Source organism: Arachis ipaensis, chromosome B04 (genome assembly GCF_000816755.2).
Source record: "Arachis ipaensis cultivar K30076 chromosome B04, Araip1.1, whole genome shotgun sequence".
Lineage (NCBI taxonomy): Eukaryota > Viridiplantae > Streptophyta > Magnoliopsida > Fabales > Fabaceae > Arachis > Arachis ipaensis.
Genome location: NC_029788.2, coordinates 121,973,306 through 121,981,640, shown reverse-complemented (window position 1 = coordinate 121,981,640; position 8,335 = coordinate 121,973,306). Strand labels below are relative to the sequence as shown.

The 8,335-nt window shown below is 31.0% G+C and overlaps 1 long non-coding RNA gene across 1 annotated transcript; it reads right to left on the bottom strand.

Annotated features, from left to right (window-relative positions):
- LOC110270782 lies at window positions 3,039-7,091 on the bottom strand. The gene is made up of 3 exons (XR_002360415.1): window positions 6,784-7,091; window positions 6,556-6,559; window positions 3,039-3,051 (listed from the first exon to the last, which is right to left on the bottom strand). It is a non-coding gene; the product is annotated as an uncharacterized LOC110270782 (long non-coding RNA).

The window sequence follows — 8,335 nt, the reverse complement described above, 5'->3', positions numbered from 1 at the left end:
AAGTGATTCAATGTTATCCTGCTGTCAATTACACATCATGAGCGCTTTAGTTTGAGTTTAAAAAATCTCTTCTTGAAGTTAGAATACAAATGTCTGGGATAAAATCGATGATCTACTCCGAAAAATAGCTCATCAAATGTTGAAACTAATTCCTACAACATTTACATAAATCACTTTTCTAGGGACATAATTGAATCTAAACACAAGTAGTGGGTATAATATTAAAATAGAACACGTTCAAGTGAGACCTAATTGAGATTGAATACATCCCAGTGAGAATAATTGAAAAATATAATCTGATTTGTTAGTATAATTGATAGTAGGATAACATTGAAGTACTTTTATAAACATTAAGGATACAAATAGTACGATTTAAACGTTAGGGATACAAATAGGACTTACCCCAAACGTTGGGGACGAAAACGATACTTTACTCTAAAAATTATTTTTTACTTTGTATTTTAAAAAATGATATTCTTAATTAGTATTTCAAGACATTTATTAGCAAGACCATTTTAAAAAATTTGAAGCATCAAGCTACACAATAATTTTTTTTAAGAAATCAATTTCATGCAAGAGTATAGTTAGGAGGGTTATTGACTTGAGTAGACCCAAAAACTCAGGGTTTAAAGTTTCTTTTTAGAAAAAATCATATTCATATTTTGGTTCGGTGCCTTTTTTGGAACTTGGCTCAACTTGGCTTGAAAATATATCATTCTTGAAAGAATAAATCACAAAAAATAAAAAAAAATTAGAGAAACTATCCAAAAAGAACTGATAAAAATAACTATAAAAGATGAAAACGACAAAAAAATTTCAAAAGATAGATTAAAAAATTAAATTGATAAAAAAATCAAACAGCAAACCTCTTTAAATCTTCATTATATATAATAAAAGTAGAAATATATAGGTAACAAAAACGTCAAGTTTGTTAGAAGTTTCAACTAATGATTGTTTAAAACATTAAAGGTTTTAATAAAAGGATGGGCAAAATTGAAATTGTTTGAAAATGTCGAAGACAAAAGTAATTAAAACGGTTTAAAGTTTTGAGAGCAAAATTAAAAATTTCTTTAAAATGTTGAAGGCATTTTTTCATACTTTTTCCTTGTTTAATACTATGTTAATTTCAATTTTTTTTTCAATTGCTTAGACTATACAGCATTTTGTCTATATTTTCTTTGGTGATTTAATTTTCTTTATATTTTGTTTGTTTGCTTTTCCTTTTATTTTTTGTACAGAGTTTTTGATGCATAACGACTTATTTATTTATATATCACTATTATAATTTAATTCCCAGAACAACTTATCATAAATTATTTATTCAATTTTCATTATTTTTTCCAATTCTAATCTAAGCAGAAATTCCACCTATGTTACATTTGCAGTACATAGCCGGTCCTAAGCCCGGATAAAGGAGGAGGGTTGTATTAGGTCTTCGACAACCAACATAAAAATATAGTCTAATCTCCATGACATGAACCAAAGACATTATTGCGCTAAAGTTAGGTCGTTGCCCGGAAGCAATGCACTGTATGGCTCGAGTACGGTGTCAAATGAGCAAGAGCCATTGCATTGATGCCCGGATGTAGTGTTAAATGAGCAAGGGTTCTCGCGTTTTCGTGAATGGACGAGGGTAAATAAGCTAGTTCACAAAGTAAAAGGTGAAGGTCGAAGCGACAGAAGGTTGAGATTTGGGATATGGAACATAGGCACTCTAACAGGAAAGTCCATGGAGGTGGTGGACACTATGACAAGGAGGAAGATTAACATTATGTGCCTACAAGAAACAAAGTGGGTTGGTGCGAAGGCTAGGGAGTTGGATACTTCTGGTTTCAAACTTTGGTATACAGAAAAAGTGAAGAATAGGAATGGGGTTGGAATAATTGTGGATAAGCAGTGGAAGAAGGACGTAGTGGATGTCAAGAGAGTGGAAGATCGGATCATCTCTATCAAACTTATGGTGGAGGGAGGTGCTTTCCATGTGATTAGCGCCTATATATGCACCGCAAGTGGGTTCGGACGAACAACACAAGATAAGGTTTTGGGAGGATCTAGAGAGTTTGATTCAAGACATACCTTTGGGAGATAAGATTTTCTTAGGAGGAGATTTAAATGGCCATGTTGGGAGAGAAGTGACTGGATATGGGAGTATTCATGGAGGCACTGGGTTTCAGGGTGATCAATGCCGAGGGTAAAACTATTTTAGAATTTTCCTCAACCTTTGATCTTCTCATCGCAAATACATGTTTTAAAAAGAGAGACGAACATCTTATAACCTATAAGAGTGGCATGACAAGCTCTCAAATCGACTTCTTCTTGTTGAGGAGAGTCGACCGGAAATATTGCATTAATTGTAAAATTATCCCGGGAGAGAGTTTGACAACACAACATAGGGTGTTCGTCATGGATTTTTGCGTTGAGCAAAAGTCGAGGAAAAGACATCATACGAAGAACCCAAGGACGAGGTGGTGGCGGATTAAAGGTGAGGAACAAAGAAGCTTTCTAAGACGGGTAGGAGAAGAGGCAAAGTGGGATGGGAATGGAAGCGCGGAAGAGATGTGGAGGGAGATGGCAGAAGTTATTAGAAGAATAGCAAAAGAAAGCTTTGGTGAATCTAAAGGAATAGGACCAAGAGACAAGGAGTCCTGGTGGTGGAATGCGAGTGTTGTAAGACCCAGAACTTTTGAAAAGTCTTATTATGATCAAGTCTCAAATCATATAGTTATTTATAGCCTTAATTTCGGAAATCATTTTATTAAAGATAATTAAGGCAAGTTTTGATTTATTGGATTGGTGTGCGGATATTGAGCACATCATTTTAACCCCATCCTGTTTTATAGCCTTTGATGCTTTGCCCTGCTATCACATGATTGACCCATGTTATCTTTTGCATTGAGCCTACCTTGTAACGTTTGCTTTGCAAACACACTCCTACCTTTACATCCTTATGCTTATGACAATCAAAGTATTTGAAAACTGTATATATGTTTATATTTTGAGATATTTTGCTTCTTCCTTAAATGTGTTCAAGGGTGAACTGTTATGGAATTTCTTTCATTTTGTATCAATTTTCGAGGGCGAAAATTTTTATAAAGTGGGTAGGATGTAAGACCCAGAACTTTTGAAAAGTCTTATTATGATCAAGTCTCAAATCATATAGTTATTTATAGCCTTAATTTCAGAGATGAGCTTTGGTAGTTAGGGTGTTACAAGTGTACAAGAAAACATAACGATAAAAAGGGAGTGCTTTAAAGAGTGGTCTTTATGCTGCAACGCAGATAACTAGGAAAAATATAAGGCAGCTAAGAAAGAGACAAAAGTGGCTGTAAGTGAAGCAAGAACAAGAGCATATGAGGGTCTCTACCAGTCTTTGGGCACGAAAGAAGGAGAAAAACGTATATATAGAATCGCAAAGAGCCGTGAAAGAAGAATGAGAGATTTGGATTAGGTTAAGTGCATAAAGGATAAGGATGGAGAGGTGTTGGCTAAAGAGGAGAAGATTAATGAAAGGTGGAAGAGCTACTTCTACGAGTTATTTAATGAGGGACAGAAGACTCTTCTGATAATATTCCGATTGAAGTTTGGAAGGGTCTTGGAGATAAAGCAATCAAATGGTTAACCAAGCTTTTTAATGAGATTTTAAGGTCAAAGAAGATGCTTGATGAGTGGAGAAAGAGCACTTTGGTACATATCTACAAGAATAAGGGGGATATACAAAGTTGCGGAAACTATAGAGGGATCAAGCTTATGAGTCACACCATGAAGTTATGGGAAAGGGTGATAGAACGGAGGTTGAGAAAAGAGACACAAGTAACAGAGAACCAATTTGGATTTATGCCAGGCAGATCTACCACTGAAGCGATATACCTATTAAGAAGGATGATAGAGAGGTATCATAGTAATAAAAGGGATCTACATATGGTGTTTATCGATTTGGAAAAAGCGTATGATAGAGTACCAAGGGAGGTCTTATGGAAGGTTTTAGAAAAGAGGAGAGTAAGGATCGCATATATTCGTGCAATTAAAGACATGTATGATGGGGCCACAACTAGTGTGAAGACTCAAAGTGGTGTGACAGAGAAATTTCCTATTGGTATAGGATTACACCAGGGATCATCCTTAAGTCCATACTTTTTCACGTTAGTCTTGGAAGTACTCACAGAGCACATCTAAGAGCCTGTGCCATGGTGCATGCTTTTTGCCAATGATATCGTCCTTATGGGAGAGTCAAGGGAAGACCTAAATAAGAAGTTAGAGTTATGGAGAGAAGCTCTAGAAGTGTATGGTCTGCGCATAAGCCGTAGCAAGACGGAATATATGGAATGTAAGTTCAGTCTGAGAAGGGAAAACCCTAATATAGAGGTGAAGATTGGAGAAAACATCCTACGAAAAGTTAAAAGTTTTAAGTATCTTGGGTGCATCATACCGGATAATGGAGAGATTGAACAGGATGTAAATCATAGGATCCAAGCAGGTTGGTCAAAATGGCGGAGTGCATCTGGTTTTATATGCGACAAAAAAGTGCCTTTAAAACTTAAAGGTAAATTCTATCGCACCGCTATAAGACTGGCTATGCTTTATGGTGAGGAGTGTTGGGCGGCTAAAGGGGAGCATGAGCATAAGCTGAGTGTGGCAGAGATGAAGATGTTGAGATGGATGAGTGGTCATATGCGATTGGATAAAATAAGGAACGAAGATATAAGGGAGAGAGTTGGAGTAGCACCCATTGTGGAAAAGATGGTTGAATCGCATCTCAGGTGGTTTGGACATGTGAGAAGAAGACCAATAAAACATCCAGTCAGGAGGGTGGATGAGATGGAAGATGGACAAGGGGCGAAAGGCAGAGGAAGACCTAAGAAAACCATCCATGAGGTAGTCAAACAAGATCTACATGTAAACGGTCTCTCTGTTAACATGATACATGACAGAGCACAATGACGTTGTTTGATTCATGTAGCCGACCCCACTTAGTGGGACAAGGCTTTGTTGTTGTTGTTGTTGTTGTTGTTGTTGTTGTTGTTGTTTGTCTAATCTAAGCAGAATAGTTGGTATTCTGCTAATATTTTTGGTCCAAATCGAAAAGGAACATGGAATTCTTGTTTGTAAGAAAATATATCCAGAGACAATGATATGTCAAGGAACTAGGTATATATAACATTAAGGATTCAAAGTTTAATATTTTAAAATAATTAATAACAAATAGATAAGACTGATACAACTAATAATATTATTTTCATTAATATATATTTCTTTTATGTAATTTTTATAATTAAAAAATTTAAAAATTACTAATATTTCTTAATTCTTATACAACAAATTTAATATATGAAAAGGATAACAAAAAATAAAAAAAATTAAACGTTCTATGTCAATTATTCAAAAGATAACGAGGCTTTTAATAAAAAAAATCTATCAAACTAGCAACTAATTTTTTATTAAAACTCTAGTAATTCTTCGAAAAAATTGTCTGAATCATAATGAATATTCACTCTAAATTTTTTATCTATCATATATTATTGCACAATAGATCTGTATGGTACATTTTTAACAAATGAAATAATTATACATTTTACCAATCTTACACATAGTTAAAATTTAAATAAAAATAAGCTTTTACAACACACATAAAATATATTCTAGAATCACATAAGTATTTTTGATGTTTTATACTTTTATGAAAATGGAAATTATACGATAAATTAATTATTTATATTGTTAATTATTATATCAATTTTAGATAAATTTTATGTCAATTTTTTTATTATTTATTAAAAAAATTAAAAAATAAGTAATATTTTTCAATTCTAAATTTAATCAATATATATATATATATATATATGAAAATATAAAAAATAAAAAATTCTAAATATCACTGATATAATTATCTCAAAAGATAATAAAATTCCAAAAAAATCTATTAATCTAAACTGGTACTTAACAGACATATCAGTAGTTTATTATGCCACATAGGTATGCTTTGTTAAGCCTAGAAAAAGATCATTTACAGAAAGACTAAACAATCTCACGGAGTTAAAGATAAAAAATTAAAAAAATGAATTTATTATTATTAGGAGTCTCATTGTCTTTCAAAATAATTATGAGATACTGTTTAGAGTTTTTTTAATAATTTATTATAATTATTTTATATAACATAACCTTAATAATTTTATAAAAATAATTTTATAATTACATATTTATTATATCTAAAATTATACAATCATTCTAATAATAATTAATAAAATATTAAATAAAATAATTTTAGACTATTTAAATTGATTTTTTATTGTCTTTTAAATAATATTCTATTTCATTGATAATAATATGTAAAATGAAGTCAATATCCATGGTCAAATATTTGATGCGCTTCCAAATTAGTAATCTTCTCAATAATTATGAGAATATATATAATATCAGAAGCATCTAATTTTATTAATTTAATATGTGAATGCATTAATATTTAAATCTTACCATCAATATACGTTCATGCATCTCTATACAATTGTTTTAGATGAAAACACAATATATTTGATATGAAATGCATATATAAATACAAACCGTTCTAGGGGATCATCATCAAGGGTTCATATGAAAAAATATTGATCACCATGTTAAATGTTTGTTCCTATCGTCATTCACTGCCCTACCTACATATACAACTTTCAACTATAATGATCTTTAAATTGATCATCATATCAAGCCAATAAAGTACCAAAGGATTAGATTATTTTTGTTTTTATTGCTGCTATATGTTTTTAATAATAATTGATTCTGGGAATTCATAACTGCAGTGATGAAAACAAACCTCTGCATTGTTGGGTGATGATATTGCAGGAGATTATTTTAATATTTTTCCTGACAAGCTCCACCATAGTTTTTAGGATTTTGTGTTGTCCTTAAATGTTATAGTGAGCTCAAGTAAAAATAAATGAGATCTAATTTTGATACATCTTATTGATTCGAAGTGAAGTTCTTCGGTTATATAAATTTTCCGGAACTAATGTGCTATTTGAACGTTAGCAAATGAGATCCAATTGATGTATATACAATGATATAGTGTATTAAATTGAGAAAAATATCATTTTATATTTTTAGTTATAGACAAGTAAAAAGTGAGATCTAATGTATGTTATAATAGTGTATTAAATTTGAAAATTTTCCTATTTTCTACTTGTATTTTTTATATATAATGAATGCCTCTTTCAAATTTGGTGTTATCATAAAATCACATTTATTCTAAAACTTTAAATAAACAAGAGAAGATACATAATTATTTATATTTTTAACAGATTTTTGTCTCAAAATTTATCATTTTTGTATTTTTTACAATGTTTTTTATTTTCGATATTAACATATACTTTTTTATCATCAAATTAAACAGAGAAGTGTCCGAGAATATGTGAGAATATTATTTCTATTCTAACTATTAATAAAAGAAATAGATGGAGTGTCGGGGGTTCGAATCGCGCCTTGTACATGCAGCAACCCATTGGCCAGCAGCAAACCCTTAAATGGAGTTCAGTACCGCGACAGATTAGTCCTTGCCCTGTCGGGTTGTGGGATACCGTGGAAAACCAAAAAGAAATAGATGGAAGCACAAAGACCAGTTTACATTTTATTGCATACATAATTAAATCAAATAAAAGACATAACAAAATTAATTTTTTTTAAATTGGTTGAACTTAATTAACTTATAATCATGTACTATGGAGTATAGATTTAATCAATTAGACACCTATTATTTCGTTAGAATTCTAAAATTTACACTAAAATAATACTTAATCTCAATGACACATTTTTATGTATATACTTGTATGATATTTAAATTTTGTAAATAATGGAGATTAAAGAGTATTTACAAATTTATAATAATATTATTATTAATAATAATAAAGTAATTAACAGTTATTAACCATTTATCATGGTATCAATAATAAGAGTAATACTTTATGTGTTGAACCACTGTATTGTTTGAAAAAAAGATATCTTTTGAGTGTATTTCATAAATGAAACAACATGTACATTGATAAGCCATGTTTGTTAAATTTGAAATTCGTTGAAAAAGTAATAACCATTAAATAATTATGTGACTTTTGATTACGGATTTGGATCCTTTAATTTAAAGTTTGAATTTCACTTTAGAGAGTAAAGTGTGATCTTCTACCCTTGAATAGTTTCTCTTTCATATTTATTATTGGTCCCACCTATGAAATCAATGGTGAGAGATCACACTTTACTCTCTAAAGTGAAATTCAAACTTTAGAGGATCCAAATCCTTTGATTACTACCCATAATATATGAATACTAACCAATTGTTTTGAAGTGTGCAACAAAAGAA